This window comes from Bidens hawaiensis, unplaced genomic scaffold (assembly GCF_021521415.1).
Source record: "Bidens hawaiensis isolate Kalapana, Puna unplaced genomic scaffold, B.hawaiensis_p1.1 tig00419403_1, whole genome shotgun sequence".
NCBI lineage: Eukaryota > Viridiplantae > Streptophyta > Magnoliopsida > Asterales > Asteraceae > Bidens > Bidens hawaiensis.
The window spans coordinates 982-25,444 of record NW_027504850.1 but is presented as its reverse complement, the minus strand read 5'-3'; the positions used below and the strand labels follow the sequence as shown (position 1 = coordinate 25,444).

At 41.6% G+C, this 24,463-nt stretch overlaps 2 pseudogenes; both read left to right on the top strand.

Annotated features, from left to right (window-relative positions):
- The first annotated feature begins 1,918 nt into the window (after nucleotides 1-1,918).
- LOC143608689 (putative pentatricopeptide repeat-containing protein At3g25970 pseudogene) lies at nucleotides 1,919-4,139 on the top strand (annotated as a pseudogene).
- A 6,045-nt stretch (nucleotides 4,140-10,184) lies between these two features.
- LOC143608692 (18S ribosomal RNA) lies at nucleotides 10,185-10,367 on the top strand (annotated as a pseudogene).
- The last annotated feature ends 14,096 nt before the right edge of the window (nucleotides 10,368-24,463 follow it).

Sequence of the window (24,463 nt, the reverse complement as noted above, 5' to 3'; positions counted from 1 at the left end):
GCAATCACATATGATAAATTCACACAAACAGGAAGTTCGATTTTGTACCTAACTGGATGAATTAGAGATGATGAACCGAGTAGCTTGAATACGTCACCAGAAGGTGTTTCACGTAGAGCAAGAATGCATTTTCCTTCAACCTGCAAGAATGGAAAAACCGAATAATAGTTGATGCAGTCTCTTTTACCGCGTCATCTTAATTAGTCTTTGTTTTTTTTAATAATTGAATCATTAAAAAAAGACAAATACATTGTTCAAATTAAACACGTGATCTTTATAGATACATTGTTCCAATCCAGCTCATATTACATAATCCATTCATGCTCAGTTAGTTTACATGCCTAGAAACTAATACGGATGACATCACTTGCAGAATAAAATGTTAATAGAACATGAAGAGAATCACGTAAAATTAGTAAATTACCATGGATGTATATTGGTTCCATTAACTCTCAAAATATTCTCTCTTAAAGCTAATGTTGCGTAGAGAAATAGTAGCTATGCCTAAAAAGTGCATATTAGTTATCCTCTTGTAGCAAATTTGTTCACTAATGTATATTTAAAAACAATAAACATAATAATTGCATATAGAAGGACAAATGTCTACTTGGCAAATCTGTAAAGGTAATGCAGGAAAGCATTAAGACTAAATTTGTGTTCTTAGCTTTAGTAGCAACGATGGGAAAAATAAAAATAGATATGCAGTTATATCATGTTCATAGTTTATAATAAAATAACATTAGATGTGGTCAGATAAAACAGCTTACATGCTAATATATTTGTAAAATCAATAAATTAATTAATAAATAACAAGCTAAGCTCGAGCTTGAAAAACGACTCATGGGCCAAGCTCGAGCTTGAAAAACGACCCATGGGCCAAGCTCGAGCTTGAAAAACGACTCATGGGCCAAGCTCGAGCTTCAAAAAATGACTCATGAGCCGAGCTCAAGCCTATTCAGCTCGTTTACACCCCTAAAAATGAGTGAAAGTTATTTCTTAAGCACACATAGAGCACATAAGACACACGTACAACAAAAAACACATCTCTTTTATTCATTTATGATGGCTATAATATTATTCTGTTGACATTTCATGTCAAACTTAAACTTTTAAATTTTCAATATGGCTATGATTAATATTAAAAAAAACTTCAATTATAATCTAAACTTTTTCCATTTGACCAAATCAGATAATATCAAAAGACATAAGCTTATACACATTAGTGGTCGTTTCTTGAACACGCACACACAACAACACACGAATTTGTTTTGGCTTCATTCAAAACACAAACACAAATGATTTGAAAACAACATACAAGCATATAAAAGTAAATAGCTATAAAAAATCATACCTCCATTAAGAACTAAGATGTGAATTAAATTGAAGATTGCAAAAATAGCCTCCATCAGGACCAATAAATAAAAAACATAAATCAAAACAACAAATCATAATAAAAAAAATCATCGTAATCTTGTTACTCTATATGTAAAGAATATTCATAGGCTTGAGTGGCAGCCTCTTAAAACTGCAAGACTCATAACAAAGGACTATTCATTTGCAAATAACCAACAAAACCAGATTGTTAAAGGAATAATCGCTGCACATTTAGTTAACTAAAATATGCTTTTTGAGCTTTGAACTTCCTATATTGCCCTTTGTTCCTAATTTAAAATATGTTAACAAGTAATGTTTGTTTTGACTTAATTAGCCATGGATTAAAATCTGACCCGAAAATGAGCAAATTTAACCAAACTATCTATAGGACCCATTAGCCAAATCTATGCTTATTGTGGATGTTGTTGCGGACCCGTTTTAAGGGAATAAATGAAAAAATATATCATGCTTACAATTCTAAGCTTAGCTTGTTTCGAGCTCGGCTCGTTTAATAAAATGGACATTGTTGAGAATTTTCCCCTGACAAGTTTCAGTTATCATTACAGATGATCAGGTGGCTTAAACTCCATCTCTGTAAACTAAATAAATGACGCAATCACGCACCATCATCAACGCTTGTGAGTCAACCCATTGTCAGTTGATCAAGTTAGGAACCATCACTCATACTTACACCGCCAACAACCTATTAACATGCTACCTGAAAACCACCCAAAAACTCAAACTTGCCCACAACCTGTTCGACGAAATGCCTCACAGAGACACCGTCTCGTGGAACTCGTTAATCGCTGGATACGCCAACCACGGGACTCTCCAAGCCACATGGGCGGTCCTAACGCGTATGAAGCATTGCGAGTTCGGGTTTGACGAGTACACGTTTGGTAGCATACTCAAGGGTGTAGGTTCTAATGAGTGTTTGTTTGCTGGACAAAAAGTGCACGCGTGCATTGTTAAAACGGGGAAGAACGGAATGTCTACTCGATGAGTGCGCTTTTGGACATGCATGCAAAATGTGGTCGAGTCGTGGATGCACATAAGTGTTTTGATTCGATGCCTGATCGAAATACTGTTTCGTGGAACGCTTTGATTTCGGGATATGTTGAAACCGGTGACCGTTTCAGTTCTTTGTTATTGTTTAAATCTATGCATAGAGAAGGCGTAAACCTTGACGATGGCACGTTTTCACCCCTTTTGACATTACTAGATAACCCTGATTTATATAAGCTAACAGTGCAACTTCATTGCGTGATTATAAAACACGGTGTATTATTTGATATCTATGTGATTAATGCCGTAATTAGTGCTTACTCGGGATGTGGGTCAATTAAAGATGCAAAAAGGGTCTTTAATGATGCGAGTGGTGAGCGGGATGTTGTTTCTTGGAATGCTATGCTCGTGGCTTGTCTAGAACATGATAAACGAGCCCTCGCGGTTAACCTTTTCTCCGAGATGCAAGTTTTGGGATTTGAACCGGATATTTATACTTACACTAGCATGATAAGTAATTTCTTTGAAGAAGAAGTTACAAACCAAGGACAATCTTTACACGCATTGGTGGTCAAACAGGGCTTTGACCATTTGACTCCGGTTTCTAATTCGCTAATGGCTATGTATAGCGGATCTAATGGTGTGTATATGGATAATGTGATAAGAATATTTGATAAAACGGAGTTCAAAGACCGTGTTTCTTGGAACTCGATGCTAACCGCACTCTCGCAGCATGGGTTTAGCGAGAATGCGTTGAAGCTTTTTCAGATAATGCAATCCGGGAATTCTGGAAATGTGGAGATGGATTATTACGCGTTTTCTGCGGTACTTAGATCGTGTGCTGACGTGGCAGCCTTACAGTTAGGTCAACATATTCATGGGTTGACGCTAAGATCAGGCTATGAATCTAATGAATTTGTACCCAGTAGTTTAATAGTGATGTACTCTAAGTGTGGGAGCATTGGGGTTGCTAGAAGAACCTTTGAAACTTCATGTAAACAAAACGCGGTTACTTGGAACTCCATCATGTTTGCATACGCGCAACATGGTCAAGGTCAGGTTGCATTGGATCTTTTCTCTGAGATGAAAAGAATAAACGTGAAAATGGATCACATAACATTTGTTGCGGTTCTGACTGCATGCAGCCACAACGGTTTGGTTGAAAAAGGTTACAGTTTTTTTGAAAAGTATGGAATTTCACCTCGGATGGAACATTATGCGTGTGTGACTGACCTACTTGGACGCGCGGGCATTCTAAAAGAGGCACAAAATGTGCTTGAAACAATGCCATTTGAACCTGATGCAATGGTTTTGAAAACTTTGTTAGGGGCTTGTAGATTGTGCGGTGATGTTGAATTGGCAACGCGTGTGGGGAAGTTATTATTGGAATTGGAACCTTATGAGCATTGTACTTATGTTCTATTGTGTGATTTGTATGGTCATAATAAGTGGTGGGATGAAATTGCTGGTTTGAAGAGAATAATGAAAGAAAAGGGGGTGAAGAAGGTACCGGGTTGGAGCTGGATAGAGGTCGGGAACCGGGTGCATCCGTTTAATGCTGCTAGCCATTCACATACTCAAAACTCGGATATACACCAAATACTGAGAACACTAACAAATGATATTATGGATTTGGAACATGCTGTATGGAATTCTAAAGTCTACATCTGAAACATTGGATCAATGTTACGATATAAAAGGTAATCGAGATAAAGAATTGTAGAAGAAGAAGAAGAATCATAGAAGGAGTTAAACTCACAAATCAATAGCTACTTTTTCATTCAAGGAGACGTTGTTTTAAGTACAAATACTAATTACACTTACAACCCCTATAATATATCTTATTACTATTGACCCCCTCTACTAGTTGATACCTAACATTACTCCACCGTCAAAAGATTTTTGTCCTCAAAAATCCAAAATAGGAAAGAGAAAAAAACTAAATTCCTTATCAAAAGTATCAAAATCAAATTGAACATAGTATGATGCGCAATATGATAACCAAATCCACATGATTAACCATTATTTTGCAGCTTCCTTTTTGTACTTGAACATTAGTTTGCCAAGTTTCCCACCACTATAATCTCCAACAAAATTAAAATACTTCAGCAATATTAACAGAAAGTGAATATATGCAGTGTAATTATCTTGAGAAAGTTCTTCAATAAGCAGTTTTGTGAACACCACCCCATTTACAAATTGATCCGTTGACAAAAAAAAGTTGTTCCATCCCATAATTTTGTGTCTGCTGAAGGTCTATATGGTTGCATATAATTCTCCATACATTCATGAGTATTTCAGTTTAGTTTACTCTTGGTGTTATTAGATGGAATTTAGGAATCATTAAGTAACCCATTTATGCAATGTTATTAGGCTCCCAACCTTTATGTTTGGCGCGTGGCCATGTGGGATATTATTAGGCTCCCGACCTTTATGTTTGGCGCGTGGCCGTTTGGGATATTATTAGGCTCCCGACCTTTATGTTTGGCGCGTGGCCATGTGGGATATTATTAGGCTCCCGACCTTTAAGTGTGGCCACGTAGCCGTATGGGTTTATGAGGATTCCCAACCTATATATTCGGATGTCTTCCATCCTTAGGCGAATTATGAGGTGTGCCCAACCTAATATTCGGCGCGTAGCCGAGCGGGTTTATTAGGATTCCCAACCTATATATTCGGATGTCTTCCATCCTTAGGCGAATTATGAGGTGTGCCCAACCTAATATTCGACGCATAGCCGAGCGGGTTTATTAGGATTCCCAACCTTTAAGTTTGGCGCGTAACCATATATTTTGCATTAATATAAGCACTTTTTGTGCCATTTCATGCAAATCCTATATACTCATACTTTTCGTTTTTTTTTTTTTTTTGTGGAAACGACACCATCTGATCGAGGAAGGCTTCCATAATTTACTTCCATCTTGTTACAAAGATGAAGGGGTGGAGTGTAAATAAATCAAACCCTTGCTTTGATAACTTATTCCTCAAAAAAAAAAAAAATGAGCATGAAATTTAGAGGGTCGTTTATGAAACTTGAAAACTAATTCTTCTTCACCAACTTCAAGCCATCCATATGAATAATATAAATACAGCTGTAGCCAGACTTGCCTTTGAAAGGTTGAAACAGAGCATGGCGAACACAACAGAAGGATGTCCGATGGTAATCGGGGTTGTTCAGCTATGGCGCGGATGTAGACCGCGGGAGCTAGTGTTAACCCAGCGTGCGTCAGAGACCCGAGGTTGTCGGCGTGGACCCGCCAGAGCACAAATGAAGCTCGCGGTAGTTGGTGCTGACCTGCCCGCGCTGATTAGTTTTGGATCGCCAGCGTAAGCGACCCGCGGTGTTCATAAGAAACCCGCGGCGTGCACGTGACCGGCGACGGTAGTGCTTACACTTGACCCTCGGTAATTTGTGTTGGCTCGCTGAAGGGCATTGATACACTATTAAATGAAGCTTGCAAGTTGGCGAAACTATAACTCACCAGAATGTCGGATCGCGGTTATGACCCACGGGTGGCATTGCCAGCCCGCAGGAATTGATACGCGGATCGCGGTTATGACCCGCGGGTGGCATTTCCAGCCCGCAGGTGTTGATAGGCGGATCGCTTTTATGACCCGCGGGTGGTATTGCCAGCCAGCAGGTGTTGATACGCGGATCGCGGTTATGACCCGCGGGTGGCATTGCAGGCCTGCAGGTGTTGATACGCGGATCGCGGTTGTGACCTGGGTGACATTGCGAACTCGCTGGTGTTAATACGTGGCGGCACGCGGCATGGCGGCAAAGTGTTGACGCGCGGCTGCGCGCATGATGTATGAAGGCGTAGTGCACTATCAGCAGCGGCGCGCAAGCATGTCGGTGGAGTGCAACATGTGCATGGCGCGCATGCATGGCGGCGGATTGTTCATCTGCGGAAGCGCACGCATGGCGGCGCAGAGTTGATCAGCGGGACACGCATGCATGCACGGTGACGCGATGATCCTTAGCTCGCATGCATGGTGACGTATTGTTGAAACCCATCAGCGCACATGAACTGTGGTCGGGTGTTTACCTGCGGAACTTGCAGGTGACCCGCCTTGGTCAGAGTTCGTTATGTCGGAGCACGACGTCCATGAATGGTGTCGTCTTCCAAGCTCATATTGTACTATTTTTGACCCGCATGGGGTCGTCTTCCAACCCGCATGGGGTTTTGATCCGCGGTTCGCATGCATGGCGGCGGAGCGGTTACTCGCGGGCGCGCATGCATTGAGGCGGAGTCTTCTGCGTAAAACCGAAGGCATGGAGTCGTCTTCCGACCCACATGGTGGTTTCCGCGGGCGCGCATGCATGGCGACGGAGTGATGACTCGCGGGCGCGCATGCATCACGGCGGAGCATGGATATCTCCGCGGTGGCGGAGTTTTTCCGAGACTGTTAACTTTAGTTGCTCCGTTGGTGATGGAAGAGCACCGATATGCGTGTGTGGGTGACCTCCAGCTGTTTGGAATTTATTCTAAGGAACACACATGTGACCCGCGGTAAGTGACCCTTAGCGTTCATAAAGACCCGCGACGTTCATAAGAGACCCGTGTTAAGTGACCCTCGGCAGTGTGCATGCATGGAAGCGGAAACTTGATCTCCGGTGACGCGCATGCATGGCGGCGGAGTCTTGATCCTCGGCCGTGCGCATGCATGGCGGCGGAGAGAGGACCCGCCGGCGCGCATGCATGGTGGCACGCAGGTGTTGACCCGCGGGTGGTATTGCCAACCCGCAGGTGTTGATACGTGGCGGCACGCAGCATGGTTACGACCCGCGGGTGGCATTGCCAACCCGCAGGTGTTGATACGCGGATCTCGGTTATGACCCGCGGCTGACGGTAGCGTACAAGCGGGTCTATCCTTCGCATGTGTATAAACTTTTTCGGTCATAGCGGACTTTGTGGATCTGACAAGCGGGAGGCGCGGTTCCTCGGCGGAGGTGGTGTGCATGCATGGCGGTGGAGTGATGATCCTCGGCAGTACGCATGCATGGAAGCAGAGACTTGATCTCTGGTGGCGTGCATGCATGGCAATAGAGTCTTGACCCTCGGCACTGCGCATGCATGGCGTCGGGGTGTTCCTCCGATGCGGCGCATGCATGGCCGGGAGAGTTCGTCCGCAGCACACTTGTATGGCGTCGGAGTGTTCCTCCGATGCGGCGCATGCATGGCCGGTAGAGTTCGTCCGCAGCGCACTTGTATGGCGTCGGAGTGTTCCTCCGATGCGGCTTCCTCCAAGGCGGCGCATGCATGGCGAGTGTTCCTCCGATGCGGCGCATGCATGGAAGCAAAAAGGTGATCCGTGGGCGTACATGCATGGCGGCTAGTTGTTCCACCGGGCGCCTGTGCATGGCGGCGGAATACATCATCCGAGGCGGCGCCCATGCATGATGGCGGGTCGTTGATCCGCGGGGTCGCGCATGCAAGGCATCGGAGTATTCCGCCGTTGTTGGTTTCATGTGTACGACTTAGGGAAAGTTCTCCGGAGTCACGATGCAGAAAAAGTATGAAGGGTTCAGAGGTTGTCCCCTTAATAGGATACAAAGCATAGGCATGTTGTACTATGTGTTATGCGAGTTGTACCCTTCCTTTTAAAATATCTTCATACTGATGGTGACACCTCTTTTCTAGCTCCGAGAATATTTACCACTCAAAGTTCAGTGGGTTTTTTCAAAAATGTAGATCTGAAACGTGATTATTGCTCAAACAAACTCGCGTATGAAGAAATCTGAATCAGATCTGGTCTCCATTACACAAAAAACTCAGATCTATAACCCAGATCTGTAATTCTCGATTTGTAATCGTGTAAAAACAGATCTGAAGCTTGGAGTAGAGAAGATCTAAAACCATCATAGATCCGGAGGCTTGACCGTCCGAATCAGGTAGTTTTAATATATATTTTTTTTATACTTCAAGATCTGGATTTTTCTAGAGAGGAAAAAATCCTAGATTTGGAATATTTCATGGATAGATCTGAGAACCGAGACGAAAATCAAGACGTGGTTCGTTGCCGGTCCCACGGATGGCGCCAATGAAGAAACATGAAATGAATCTGACCTGATCCATGACGATGTTCCCCGGTCTTCGAGATGAACGAACCACGACTCGATCTTCTTCTCCGGTAGCTTGAGATCTAACCAAATCTCGGATCGTCTTCTACGGGATGATGTAACCAAATCTCGCTCTCCTCCGCTCAGATCTGCAATGGTTTTTGGGGGTGTGGAGGTGACTGCTAAGAAATCTCGAGGATCTCTTGTTTACAGACACAAAAATGGTTATGGTGGTGGCTCTTCTTGAGAACAACCTTTAATAAGGAGGTGGAGACCTCCTTATATAGGGAGCCTCATGGCCACCATCATGGTACCCTAATGGGCCTAGCCCAGTTAGGGTTACCTCCACAAAACCCCATCAGCCCAATAATATTGTATTAGTCCATATACTAAAATAAGCCAAACATAATAAATTAAGGTCGTAAGCCGGGTTTAGTACCATACCCCTACAGTACTCGACCACACTTAGTAGATCGAAAGACAAGCTCAATGCCACTAGGCGAACCAATGAGGCGGAAAAGTTCATATGTTGTGCAAACGTCAATGCAACCGGTGTCTCCACTTTGATTATAGCGGCCTCTTCTGACTTGTTAACAAAATAGTTTTGTTTGCAAACATTATTTGAAATACCCGTGTTACCTTGGTGGAAACAACCCAACATGCAATCCGTTATTTTTGAATTGACAGGTGGATACCAAGATGGTTTCAAATCTAACCCATCTTCAGTTTCATGACTTCATCATCTTCACTACAATTATAGAAGGATATCTCTCTACCTTTACCTTCCATGTTGCAAACCTAGCGGGTATCTAACCAATCTAACTGTTTCATCCTTTTCCATAAACCTAACTCTTTTGTTAAACCCAAGATTCCAACCTTTTCACCAAGTTTAACTTGATTATCATCAAACCTAGGGCTGAATTGCACCCTCTCATAAATTGTATTTCGCAACACTGTTTCTTCTTGATCCTTGTCTGTTACATCAAAGAGATTCATGGGAACCAATTCTTTCGCATTATTAAGCACTACCACTTTGACACTTGTATCATGATTCAAAACATCGTTTCCATGCATACCATTGCACACTTCAATCTGGAACAAATCTTTTGAATTGTTTAGGTTGTAAGGAGCATCTGTTATAGCTCTAATTTCAGACACGACAGATGGAACATCGGTATACAAAGCATTGTCACACACCATGAGTGTAGATTCAATTTATCAATAGAAACCATAAATGGAGCTATATCCCGACAGGCATGCTCACACTCGAACCCTTCTCAGAAGATCAAGGTCGGTCGGCGGTGCACCCCGCTAGGGGGATCCCGCCAGGCACGGCCAAGGCATGCAAAACTCGGCCAAGGCACGGCCAAAGGCATGCCAAGGCATGCAAAACTCGGCTCCTCGTTAAGGGATTTAGAATGTACTCATTCCAATTACCAGAGCCCGGTATTGTTATTTATTGTCACTACCTCCCCGTGTCAGGATTGGGTAATTTGCGCGCCTGCTGCCTTCCGTTGCGTACCTAAGCAATGGGATTGTCTTGGTTGATTACAGTTGATTTCGTCTCGTGCCATTTTTGTGGCATTGGATGAACCGCAAGCCAAAGGCCAAGGCGCCCATGGCCAGGCCAAGGCACGTCCAAGGCATGCCAAAGCTCGGCCAAGGCATGCCAAGGCAAGCCAAAGGCATGCCTAGGCACGCCCATGGCCAGGCCAAGGCACGTCCAAGGCATGTTGCTGCAATGATTCATGATAACTCGACGGATCGCACGGCCCTCGTGCCGGCGACGCATCATTCAAATTTCTGCCCTATCAACTTTCGATGGTAGGATAGTGGCCTACTATGGTGGTGACGTGTGACGGAGAATTAGGGTTCGATTCCGGAGAGGGAGCCTGAGAAACGGCTACCACATCCAAGGCTGCCACAAGCCAGTTATCCCTGTGGTAACTTTTATGACACCTCTAGCTTCAAATTCCGAAGGTCTAAAGGATCGTTAGGCCACGCTTTCACGGTTCGTATCAGTTTCTTTCACATCTTTTCTTGAATCATTACCCAAAACTTCCTTTATTTCACTACTAACATAGCCAAGCATTTCATCAAACACCTTTAATGCAGTCTTATTATAATTTCCATTTTCTCTCAAATCATCATCTACCTTCTTAAATTGTTTATTGCTAAAGCAAGCGGCAAGAAATTTATCTTGTTTCTTTGCCATTTCATAAGCCTCTCCAAGTGTTTTTGGTCTCAAAAACTTAACCCACCACTTAATTTCAGGTTTGAGACCCTCCACGAATAGACTTGTAGCATAATCCTCACTCATAACTACTTTAGTAAGGAGAATATCAAATGAACTGCAATAATCATGAAATGAACATCGTTGTTGGATGTTCTTGATTTCTTCCCTAGATGATGAAGTATTTAGAATTCTTGTTTCTTGATTTTTAGTTCCGAATAAGCTAGGACTTCGTATTCCCCATGTTAGTGATCCCATCCATTCATCCAAACATCTGTAACCTATGCAAAATTCCAAGTCAGTTGGCGATTTTGAATAATCTGGTATGTAACCACAACAATGACCCCTGCCTTGGGTTTCACTAACATAGAAGTTTGATAAAGTTATAGTTAGCTAATTAATACTTAAACTTATCACACAGTTAGTCGTGCACAGCTAAGGAAGGGTGTTACCATTAACTCAGAGAAGAACAGGACCCAGGTGAGTTTCTAGCCCAATTTTCTTGTTATGTTTTCGGGGCTGTGTGCATACTCGATGTGATTAGTTAATACACTTACCTTAAGTGGTAAGTTTATGATATGTGAACGTATGTGAATGATATATGTATAAGGTTAGGAGTATGCATGAAAGTATATAATAAAATGTATGTGTAAAGAAATGTATGTATGGTTGTATGGAAAAAAAGGACCAGACCCTAATAATATCTGTAGGTTCCCAGCCGGATCTACACGAGATATCGCGTACTACGCAGGTGCGGAATCCCTACGTAAGACGTTACGAGTATAGAAGACAATACGATTAACACACGATAATATAATCAAACACGTTGTATACCAACCTTAAACACGTGATACGAAGATCACTTGATTACAGACTCTCTCTAACTCGAATACACGAAAACTGTAAAACTGAATGAATTAATGAATAAGCCGTAACAGATGGCTTATATAATCACGACAACTTCGCCTGGCATGTTTAGGCGAAGTTGTCACTAACTTCGCTTGTCTAACAAGTTCGCCCATATCAGCGAACTTGTTAGCAACTTCGCTTATACAAAACATAAAACATTACAAACGCGATTACAGACACTAGACACTGAACTACTGACATCATGCACCAACAGACTCCCCCTTGGCAGTAGCTTCATCTCTTTAGCTTCAAACACGTGTCTTGTAATCTTCAACCTTGTATCTTCACTCATGCACTCCTTCTCGAACACAAACAGATACAACTCTTTGATATTTCCGCGCTTCGTCTTTCCAAGCAGGAATATAAAAGATTTTCTTCTCATTGAGCACCTGCAGATCAGCTTGCGATAAGTTTACCAAATGCATCGGATCGTAAACTCTTAGTACCTCTTGTTCATCCTCGTCTTCCATCACTGCCTCAGCTGTCTCACAATCTACAAACCACCACTTTAGGTCTTTAAGCACATCCTTGGGCATAAGCTTCATAGGTACTTCTTTCAAACACCAGATCGGTTTATACTTCATGACCATCCAAGGCTTTCCATCAGCTCTCAAACCTCTATCCTTGTCTTCAACAAGTTTTCCCTTCTGTGGCTTCAACAGCTCAAACTTCTTCTCTTTTATACTCTCTTTCCATACAATTTTCCCAATGACTCTAGCCATATTATCATCACTTCGATTGATTAACCCCAATCTGGCTAAGTCTTTCACTTCACATTCCGGCAGTGTATTCAACGATCTTAACATTCTTTTAAAATACTGAACACCGTCATACCTTTTAATCACGAAGAGCCTCAACTGCTCATCATAGATCCAACATATAATCCCTTTCTTCGCTTCAGCATAGCCTTTAATGTTGTAACTCTTCTTAAACATTGTAGGGACCGCCGGTTTCTTCGTTTTGACGAACCACTGAGCATAGCCTTCCTTCCACCTAGGCTGCTCTTCCCATTCAGACTCATCACTTGCCATCTCTTTACCCATATCGGCTTTCTCAACATCTGGAATGTCATGCTCCACATTCTCTTCTACTATCTCTCCCTCTTCAATCTCTGTATCAATCACAATATCTCCACCAATCTTTTCTATCACATCACTTGGCAATACATCATCATCACCAGCCAAGCTATCATCCATCTCCTCTACGTCCACCACCACCACATCATCACCACCAGCTGCAGATGTCGACTCCCCCTGAGTTGTGGAAGTTCCAAGAGCTTGAATAGTTCTTGGTAGCTCACCACCTGCATCTTTCGGCGCATTGGGATCATCGTCTCTATCATTCCTTCTCTTGGTCCTCAACTCATCGCCTTTACAGCTCGTCTCCCCCTGAGATGCCAAGAACTCCTTCAGAGCATCTATGATCTTTCCATGTTCTACCAGCAGGGACGACTGCATCTGATTCTCTGCAACTAGGCGTTGAATAGCCTGGGTCTGGATAAGATTCACCCTTGATTGTTCTGCCACGACCTGTTCAAGTGCTGCTATTCGTTCTGAGTCTGAGAGGGTTGCATCGAAATCGAACCTCATATGTGAAATGTCTTGAGTGTACTGAGGAGGGATTTCCGATGTCACCGGGACCTCAGAAGTAGAAATAGACGTAACCGCAGGTGGTATCGTCATTGATAACCCTGCAGTGGCCACAACAGTCGACTCAATAAAGCGTGCCACGACCTCCGATGGAGTAACAGTCGGAGGCGGCAACGAAACGATCACAGGAGCCGAAAGTCGGAAAGTAGTGGGTGGGAGGCCAAATGTAGATGAGGTAGCCACCACTGGAACACCCGTAGCGCTTGGCCTTGTAACCTGTAGGGATGAGGGAACCATTGTCATACAGGATAGTGCTGGTGGAGTGAAACTGTTAGGACATGAAATGTCATGTGTATGTCCCCAGTTCTATCAGGATGGTTCGATATGAAGATAACGATCGTGAAACTAAGTTAACGGACTGAAAATGTCAAAAGAAACTGATTCGATCGAATCAGTGACTGATTCGATCGAACCAGGTCTCGTTCGATCGAATGAGAGACTCATTCGATCGAACCAGTTTTCGATATATAAACGAAACTTAGGAAATTTCACAAGGGAACACACATTCTACACACAGTCACGAACCACCACTCTGCTGAAATACTCTCTGCCCGTTCTTCACGTGTCGGTCCTTTCCTCCGTCCCTAGGTGTCAAACCGTCTTAGGAATCGTTACCGCGCGTTGTTGATCACCACCGAATCGCCGTGTTAGAGGATTCCGCACTCTAACACGTTGCCCCGTGAATCGTTGGGAAACCGTGTCCCGCACCGGTCCGACAAAGTGGTATCAGAGCCTTTGGTTCTTGATTCACGTTAGATTCGTGGTGAAATTCGTGTTTTTCTCGCGAAAATCGTTATTTTTGCCGGAAAATTCCGAATTTTTGGTGTTTTTGATCTTGGTGTTCGTCGTGTTCTTGTCAAAAACTGTTAAAATTGTCATATTTTGGTGTGTTTGATCCGTTTTTTGGTTGGTGTTCATCTGTTTTTGTGTTAAAAGTCTCATTTTGATCTTACTTTGCTCCTTGATCTTCTAAGATTCGTGTTTGTGGTTCAAAATTCGAAAATCCGTCAAAATCTCCTAATTTTGGAATTTCCAGATTTTCCGATCGAACCAGTCTATTTTTGGAACTCATTCGATCGAATAGCCCTCCTATTCGATCGAACCAGTTTGAACTTGGACCGAATCAGTTTTTCCCGCCTAGAAATACTCCAAGTTCATTCGATCGAACCAGATTCGTTCATTCGATCGAACCAGTCTCCAGTTGATCGAATAAGTCACACATTCGATCCGTCCATTCGATCACTGTCTTATTCGACTGTCAGAACCCGTTCGATCAAACCATACACTCAATCGATCGAATCTGTTAACCCATTCGATCGAACCAGTTACACATTCGATCGAATAACTTTCAGAAGATCAGTTCGGTTTTCCAGAGAGACATTCGATCGAATCAGAACATATTCGATCGAATAAGGCACTCGTCCGATCGAACCAGACTCATTCGATCAACAGTTCAAAGTTAACCAAAGGATCAAAAATGGCTTCAAGTTCGAGTACCAACAAGAGGATCCAATCGATTCTCGAAAGCGATTCTGAATCGGGAAGCTATAACAAGCCACCAAAGCTAATGACTTTAAACGAATTTACAACCTGGAAGACAAGATTTCAAATTCATATAACAGGTGTAAATCCTGGACTTTGGGAAGCTGTCCAGACAAGTTGGGTGCATCCAACGAATGATGATGGTGAGTCGTTGAGCTACTTTAGGCTATCTGAAGAACAAAAGATAGCCTTCGATGCTGAGAAGAAAGCCTTCTCCTTACTATCACAAGCACTCTCCACTGATCTTTTTCATCAGTTTAACCAGTTTACTACAGCGTCAACTCTTTGGAACGCACTGGTTGACCGATGTGAAGGATCTGATTCCCTTAGAGAAATTCACGCACGGGAGCTCAAGCGTGAATTTGATCTGTTTAGTCCAGAGTCGGGAGAAGATATTGAGTCGTTACTGTCGAGATTTTACCATCTAATGTCAGAACTCAAGTCCTATAACGTCAAAACTACAGGGACTGAGAAAGTTAGATGTCTTGCACAAGGACTTCCACCTAGCTGGAGCACCTTCCTGACAGTAATGAGAAGAAGTCATCAGCTGGAGACGATTCTCCTGTCTGATTTTATTAAAGAAATCAGACACGAAGAGGCTGAACTAAGAGCCTCTTCCAGAAAACCGAGATCAACTTCTGACAAATCACTTTACATGTCAAAACCTCCTTTGTCAGATTCAACTGATCATGCTCCGATGAAGACTGCTTTTGTCTCCTCAACGTCAAATCAATCAAAGGGGACTGAAACGAGATCTTCCGTCCCACTATCAACTTCTGGAAACTCAAGTACTAACTCCGGACCCAAGTCAACGGAGAAAGCAACGTTGAATACTGAAGGCTTGGGAACAGTAACAGTGGAGGTTGCCAAAGAACACATGGCAACTCTAGGCACGATAATTGAGTCCTACAGTTTAATGGTGGCGGGTAAGCTAGGAAATAGTCATCTGGACAGCGATGACTATGAACAGCTTGACGAAGATGATATGGAACGCATAGACATTATGTGGGCTCTTGGCAGTGCGTTCCGAAGGGCCAGAAAGTGGACGAAGAAAACAGGTCAGGCCCTCTCAATAAACAACAAATCCAAGTTCGGCTTTGATAAAAACAAAGTAAAATGCTACAACTGTGGCGAACTTGGTCACTTTGCCAAGGAGTGCTCGAAGCCAAGAAGGGAAGGTCACCAATATCCCTTCCGAACCACTTCATCATCATCCACTCCTGCTGCAGCAGCTGCAACTGTCAACCTTGAGAGACAACTGGTCCCTCAAAATCAAACCGCAGCAAACAACGTCGACATCAACAACGAAACTGCTCTTGCAGTTCAAGGGGATGAAGGCGAGACATGGAACTTGAGCATCAACATGGCTGATGTCACAGTAGTAGATGAAAACTCTGAAACAGAGTCTGTTGTTTCCTCGACCAATGAAGAATATACTGTCGATGAACCAGCTGCTGAAGTCCATGAAGGAGAACCTGAGGTTGAAGTGGTATCTTTGGAGATTAAGGAGGATCACGAAAAAGAGTCAAATGTTCCTCAAACATCTCCATGTTCGACAATTCCCGCAGAGGCTGCTAAAGTTGAAGAAGTCAACGAAGTAGAGTCTAAAGCAACTTCTGCATCGTTTCTGGAAAAAGCTGGGAATCTTTGCTTTGCATTCATGGCAGAGACATCAAATGCCAAGGTAAGTTCTAACCCATCAACTCCCAAACCAGAAAATGTTAAATGTTTAAAATGTGAATTGTATGAACAAGAAATTCAATCTCTAAAAGAGAGAATTGAAGATCTCGAGGCTTACAAACAAGCAGCCTCAAGATCTTTAATGGAACTGACTGACGCGCTTGCACAGAATAAGGCTTGGAAGCAGAAAGAGTCTGTTTTTAAAGAAAAGATTGATAGCCTTAAGCGTCAGAACAAGGAACTTGAAATATGTGTTCTGAATCAACAAGACTCTATCAATTTTCACATAAATAAGAATAATGTTTTGAAAAAAGAATTGGAAAACTTGAAAGCTGATTTTGAATCATTGAATTTCAAATTAAAAAGTTACTCAAATTCATCTTATTTATTAGAACACATCATTCCCGAGTTCCGAGGCAAAAAGGAAAGAGGCGTGGGATATAACAATGTCCCACCCCCGATCCTGAATCAATTTTCAAGCACACCAGGAGCTGTGCCGGATGATGAATCAAATGATTATATACCCGAGGACACAAACCAAATTTCTAAGTCTAAGGGTAAAGAAGTCATTGACCCGGCTCCTGAGTCCAAACAAAATGTTGATGCCACAGACTTAGGTTCCACAACTAAATCGGGCCCACCACCATCTAAGTCAAAGGCAACAACAACAAGAAGTTCTCAGAAGAAAAAGTTTAATCCTAAATCTGAGAAAGTCTATGTGGAACATAGTACCCAGTTTGTAAAGGAGGGTAACGTTAATGAAAAACATAATTTCCCAAAACACCCTCCTAGACAAACTTCACCCCAAAATGTCAAATCCAGGGGGTACTATGATAACAGACAAAACCAGAGTTATTTCTCTCCACCAAGTCAAAGGGGGAGAAACTACTGTTTTTCGTGTGGAGAGGTAGGGCATATAGCAAGATTTTGCTATAAGTACACGGATCCTAAGCAGTACATATCGACTCCGGATCCGAGGTATGTCAAGTCACCTCCTAGGAGGCGACCGACCATTGACATTCAAGGTCAAGAACGGTTTCACACACCGAGGTCGGTTTCTCCTCGGAAACCTCAGCCAACCTCACCACACCAATCCCCAAACCCCTCAGATCCAAGTATTTCCACTTCGACAAGTGAAACTCAGTCTTCAACCAGCTATCTCAAACATGCTGAGAAGAAGACTGACTTTTGGAAACCTAAGAAAACTAACACTGTTGATAACAACGTCAAATCTGAAAACAGTGTTAATGAGGGTAAATGGATTGAATTGTTCATTCGTGATGAAGATGGAAAACCCAAGACCTTAAGGGCTTGGGTTTCCAATGATATTTAAACCTTTTGTTTTTGTGTGCAGGTTGCTCTATATGATCCAAGATTCAACATGTGGATCATAGACTCAGGAGCTTCCAGGCACATGACTGGAAACATGAATCTCCTTTCAAGTGTCAGACAAATAAAAGGAGGTGCAGTTTCCTTTGCAGGAAATCAAGGAGGTTATATCACGGCCCAAGGAATGGTGTCTAATGGGCGAATTTCGTTTGAGAAAGTAAATTTCATCAAAGAGTTGGAGAACAACCTGTTGTCGATAAGTCAAATCTGCGACAAAGGTTTCAAAGTTATGTTTGACGACCGAGATTGCCACATCTTGCCTAAGGATTTCAACTTTCCTGAAGACAAGGTTTTAATGTCAGCTGCACGCCAGAGTGATCTTTACATTCTGGATATGGCTAAGGCAGGGTCAACGTCTCCAACGGCGACATGTTTCGTGTCCAAGGCATCCGAACGTGATACTGTCTTATGGCATAGACGGATGGGACACATAAATGTCAGGAACATGAACAAGCTTGTGCACCGCAGACTAGTTGAGGGAGTTAATCTGAGAAGTTTTCGTCTCCCTGATTCATGTGTGAAGTGCAAAGCCGGAAAGCAGATAAAAAGGTCCCACAAGTCTAAGAGTTTCCACTCAATTGATATTCCGTTGGAACTCCTTCATATGGATCTTTTTGGCCCAATAAGCGTCAAAAGTATCTCTGGGCACTCATACTGTCTAGTGGTTACTGATGAATATTCTAGATTCTCTTGGGTGTTTTTCTTGAAAGTAAAATCAGAAACGTTTGGGTGTATACAACTGCTGGTTACAACTATTGAGTCTCAATACAATCTGAAGGTTCGAAGAATGCGGTCAGATAACGGTACAGAATTTAAAAATGCGAATGTTGAAAATTTCTGCAAAGAAAAAGGGATCGTTCAGGAGTTCAGTGCCCCATATGTTCCACAAATGAACGGGGTTGCTGAAAGGAAAAATCGTACGTTAATCGAGACAGCAAGAACAATGTTAGCCGACTCAGTGTTACCTGTTACGTTTTGGAGTGAGGCAATTGCCAACGCCTGTTTCACATTAAATCGGGTAGGCATCGTCAAGCGCCACGGCAAGACAAGTTTCGAGCTTCTTCAACGACGAAGGCCTAACTTAGAGCACCTGGAACCATTCGGGGCTCTTTGCACGTTACTTAAAAGGCAAGTCGATAATAAGTTCGAGGAGAAGATCATCAACGGCTATTTTCTGGGTTACAGCATACCTCTCAAAAGGGTCTTCAACAGAACAACAAAATTAGTTGAAGAATGGTACCATGTCGATGTTCAACGCTACACAGAACCAGCCAAGGGGACAGGAGAAGACTGGTTGTTTGATTATGACAAACTGTTCAAGTCATTCAATCTGTATGAGATTGCTATTCAAATGATGTATGAGGCGCAAAATGCACCTCCTGATGAATCTTTGCAATCTTCAACTCATCCTGGTCCGTCATCATCTTCCTCCACAGAGTCTAGCGATCAAGTTCAAGAATCTTCCGAATCTGAATCTGAAGATGAATCTCCAGCAGATGATGTACAATCGGCACCAACTCAGGTTACGTCACAACCTTCATCGTCAAATCAAGAAGTGCCGAATGCAGATCAGCCTCTAACGTCTACTTCAGAGGCACCACAATCCGCTCCAGTTCCTGAGCCGAACTTAACTAACTTGGAACAAAATGTTGTCGTTTCTGACAATCCGGTTGTTAGGACTGAACGTGATCATCCACAAGACAACATTATAGGGGACTTTCAACAGGGTGTCAAAACTCGGCGACAGCTGAATTTTGGTCTCTACACAGAAATGATGGAGTCAGGATCAGTTGCTCTTAATGCCCATGAATGCTTCTTAGCACAAGAAGAACCACACAGCACCACCGATGCGCTGAAAGATTCCAACTGGGTCTCAGCCATGCAAGAGGAATTATTGCAGTTTAAAAGACTTGGTGTGTGGAAGCTGGTGGATCTCCCCAAAGGACAGAAGAAAATTGGCACTAAGTGGGTACTAAAATGTAAACGTGACGATCGTGGAGTGATTGTTCGCAACAAAGCCCGCCTGGTGGTCCAAGGGTTTAGGCAAATCGAAGGCCTAGACTACAATGAGGTATATGCTCCGGTTGCTCGTTTGGAGGCAATCCGGATGTTCTTGGCGTATGCATCTTTCAAGAAATTCAAAGTATATCAAATGGACGTCAAGAGTGCCTTTTTGTACGGTCACATCGAAGAGACCGTATATGTGGCACAACCTCCAGGTTTTGAAGACCCATATCACAAGGACAAAGCCTATCTGCTCAACAAGGCTTTGTACGGTCTTCACCAAGCCCCGAGAGCTTGGTATAAAGAACTATCCAAACACCTTCTGAACAACGGGTTTAGAAGGGGAACCATTGACTACACACTATTCTCAAAAGAAAAAGAAGGAGATCTAATTATGGTACAAGTGTACGTGGACGACATCATCTTCGGGTCCAAGAATAAAACACTTTGTAAGGAGTTCGAACAAGTGATGAAAGAAAAATTTGAAATGAGCTCCATGGGTGAGATGAAGTTCTTCTTAGGACTTCAAGTTGATCAAAAAGATTCCGGTATCTTCATTCACCAGACAAAATACGTCAATGACATCTTGAAACGGTTTGAGATGTTGAGTTCTTCTTCACAGGGAACTCCTTTAGAGGTTAATCACGGGATTAATCCTGACGAGAAGGGTGAATTGATCAATCCAACTCACTATAGAGGGATCATCGGATCTCTAATGTACCTGACTGCTTCTCGGCCAGACATAATGTTTGCTACGTGTCTCTGTGCACGTTATCAGTCAAAGCCGAAGGTCTCCCATCTGATTGCAGTCAAAAGAATTTTGCGTTATCTGAAGGGTACTCCAGATTGGGGTCTTTGGTATCCTCATGATGATAACTTTGATCTACATGCGTACAGTGATTCGGACTATGGTGGTTGTAAACTCGATTACAAATCAACAAAAGCAGGATGTCAGTTCTTTGGAAGTCGTTTAGTAACGTGGCAATGCAAAAAGCAGACGTCAGTCTCCACTTCAACAGCTGAGGCGGAATATATTGCGGCTGCCAGTTGCTGTTCTCAAGTTATTTGGATTCAGCAACAAATGCGTGACTACGGTATTGAATGTTCTACTACTCCCATATATATTGATAATTCTGCTGCAATTTCAATTACCAAAAATCCGGTCCATTTTAGCAAAACGAAGCACATCGAAATTCGATATCACTTCCTTCGTGATTGCTACGAAAAGAAGTTAATCGATGTGATAAAAATCCCCACTCAGGAACAACGCGCTGATCTCTTCACTAAAGCATTTGATAAACCACGGTTTTTATATTTACTAGAGATCAACGGCGTTAAACGTATATCAGATGATGTTCCTGAAGATATCATTTAAATTGTTTTCATTTTTTCTTTTCTTAAAAATTTGAAAAAGTCCAAAAAGATTTTGTTTTTTATAAATTCTAGGGGGAGAAAGGTTTCAAGAAAAACCAAAAACAATATAAAATACAAAAACCCAAAAACATTAAAAAAAAATTTCAAAATTTTGAGAAGTTGATCTTGTTACAAGAAAGGTGATAGTACACAGACGCTATCATACTGAGACATCAAAAAGATTTGTTATGTCTGTACAGCTTATTTTCATTTTTCAAATATTAAATTTTTATACATCACTATCGCTTAAAATTATGTCGATTACCTCAGTTTGATGGACACATTTTCGGATGTGTGTTGGTCCTTACTTCTACTAGTAGATTATGAGGATAGCCATTAACCAGATGACTGAAAGTGATCGGGGCGGGTTTTGATGGGTCTTTATTCTTTCGCTGAAAAATAGTCGGTTATACTTAGTTAGAAGGACACATACTCGTATGTGGTCGGTCCAGTTGATCCATTGGATCTTCAGGATAGCCGTTTACCTGAAGACTTTGACTTGATCGGGGCGAAATAATTTAAACGTTATATGTTTTAAAAGACATTCATATATATTCAGAAAATGAGAAATTGATCCAACCTTGGAAAATGATAGATACACTGATTCTGTGTGCTTAACTAGTGAAGTTATTAGGCTTAAAAGGCTTTAGAACGGTCATTGTGTGTCATGGTAGCTTTTTATGGTGCGTAAAAGTAGATGTGATACAAACTAAATCTACTCGATTTTACGTGGAAACTCCTTAAGAGTTTTGTATGTCTTCATATATATCTTTCCGAATGATAGGCAGAAAAGCGATTACCCAGTCATACACGAGCCCATAAGTGTTCTGATTCCCGTAAAGATAGTGTGTGAAGAAACTGCAGTGATCCAGATTCGGGACTTGCAATTGTTTACTACTCTGAAGTCTATGTTAAAAAAAAAAAAAAAAAAAAAAAAAAAAAAAAAAAAAAAAAAAAAAATTACATTATGAGTGATTGAAACATTCTAGAGTTAACAATGTCAAGACTTCTCAATCATGGAGTAAGAAAGAAAGAAAACGGGAAGCAGATGAAGACACTTACAACTTTAATCAGACACTATGGGTCAAGGTCAATTCGGGGTGACTTGGGGAAAGCCAAATACGCTTTGAGAATAGATAGGAGGCATCATAATCTCTGAGTTGATACCCACTTAAATTTTGAGACATAATTGAACCTAACTCGTATCACAGAAACGATGAAAACCATTTTAAGTTATTTACATGCTCACAACCTGTTTCTTTATGTCATAATACAGCTAAACACGGATCTGTGTGACAGTCACGTAATTAGTATGATTCCTGTTCGGATCTTTCTCACAAAAAGAATATTCATTATGTCTTGTTTAACTTCGTTTATTCGTAAAAAAAAAAAAAAAAAAAAAAAAAAAAAAAAAAAAAAAAAAAAAAAAAAAAAATCTCAGTAGACAGTCATATACGTCTGTATGATTTCTTATTATAGATCCTTCTCAACCAAAAATAATGTGTTTTAAAATTTTGTACAGTTGTTTATTTCAGTTTGAATATTAAAAAAAAAAAAAAAAAAAAAAAAAAAAAAAAAAAAAAAAAAAAAAATTTTAATTCTGAATTAATCTTTTTATTTTTATTTATTTTATTCTGCTTTAATGTTGATGAGAAATCATCGTGACAGGTAGTCTGATCCCTGTCCCTCTCTGTAAATAGTTTGATAAAAACCAAAAAGATTTTATTTCTATTTATTTTTCATTTTATTTATTTCTCGTGACAGGTAGTCTGATCCCTGTCCCTCTCTGTAAATATTTTGATAAAAACCAAAAAGATTTTAGTTTTATTTTAATTTATTTTATTTTTTTCTGTTTGTTTAAGAATCGATGAGAAATCATCATGACAGGTAGTCTGATCTCTGTCTGTTCCTACTAAATGTTTATCCAGTGTGTAGGAATGAAAGAAAACTTCATGCAGGTTGCTAAATGTTCATCTGTGCAACAGGCTGTGCATGAAAGAAAGAATGAAGTGACAAGAAAACCCAAAGATGTTTGAGCCTGATATTTTTCCATTTGTTACTAATGTATTATGATCTATATGTTCTGTAGGAACGAAGCTCTCAGGATTGGAAAATGTCTACGAAAACTAACCAAGTGTCAAAAGTTTATGTTTTCGTGCAGGTTCAAAGGCATCACGATCGATGGACGGGAAATAAGAAATTTAAAAATTTATTTTTCAAATGTTTTCCCTCATTCGATCGAATAGGTTGCTATTCGAACGAATAACTCGATCGAATGAACAGATTCGATCGAATCAGTGGTTGAGGAATGTAAACAGTTGCGAAGAGACTCATTCGATCGAATAGAATCTCATTCGATCGAATGGTCCAAACGAACAAGTCCGTTCGATCGAATAAGTCCAAAAATAGTATAAATATTCAAACTCATTCGATCGATCAGTTTTATTCGAAATATTTTACGGATTTTTGCTCTCAAATTGATTTTCCTCAAACCCTCTTTTTGATCCGATCATATTATTCGATTTTTCACGTAGATCACGAAAATGTAAGTTTTACATGTTTTTAACCGTGTTTTGATCGAGTTCTTGATCGTTTAAGTTTTCCGGGTTCGGGTGTTCTTCATTTCTGGATTTTGCTTGAATGAGTCGAATCAGTTGATTCGATCGAACGAGTCTCTTGTTCGATCGAATGTGACTTATTCGATCACTAGTTCGATCGAATCAGAAGTCAATGGGAAATTCTATCTCATTCGATTGTCTGTAATCGAACCAGATCTCATTCGATCGAATGAATAGCTCATCCGATCGAATGTGTTACTCGTTCGATCGAACCAGTCCAGAAAATTTGAAAAGTTTAAACGCATTCAGTCGTTTCGATATCTGTTTGTTCTAACACGTTTATGGTTACAGATTTAAATGGCTGAAGTTGCAGAAGTGGTTGTCCCGTACAAAACGTCCATCAAGCACAACATCGTGGCTTTTCTAGACGAAAAGTCGAGCCACGGGAAAGACTTTGCAACGGTGATAAAGTTTCTGAAGAGGTCGAGGATCTCTGGACCCATCTCTAGGATTATTGAGCCTATCATGTCTATCCAACAAGAGTTTTGGAGGAATGCCACGCACGACAAAACAGTCGTGCCGTCGGTTATTCGCTCCACCGTTAGAGGGCATGCAATTGTTATATCTGCCCAGGTCATTCGAG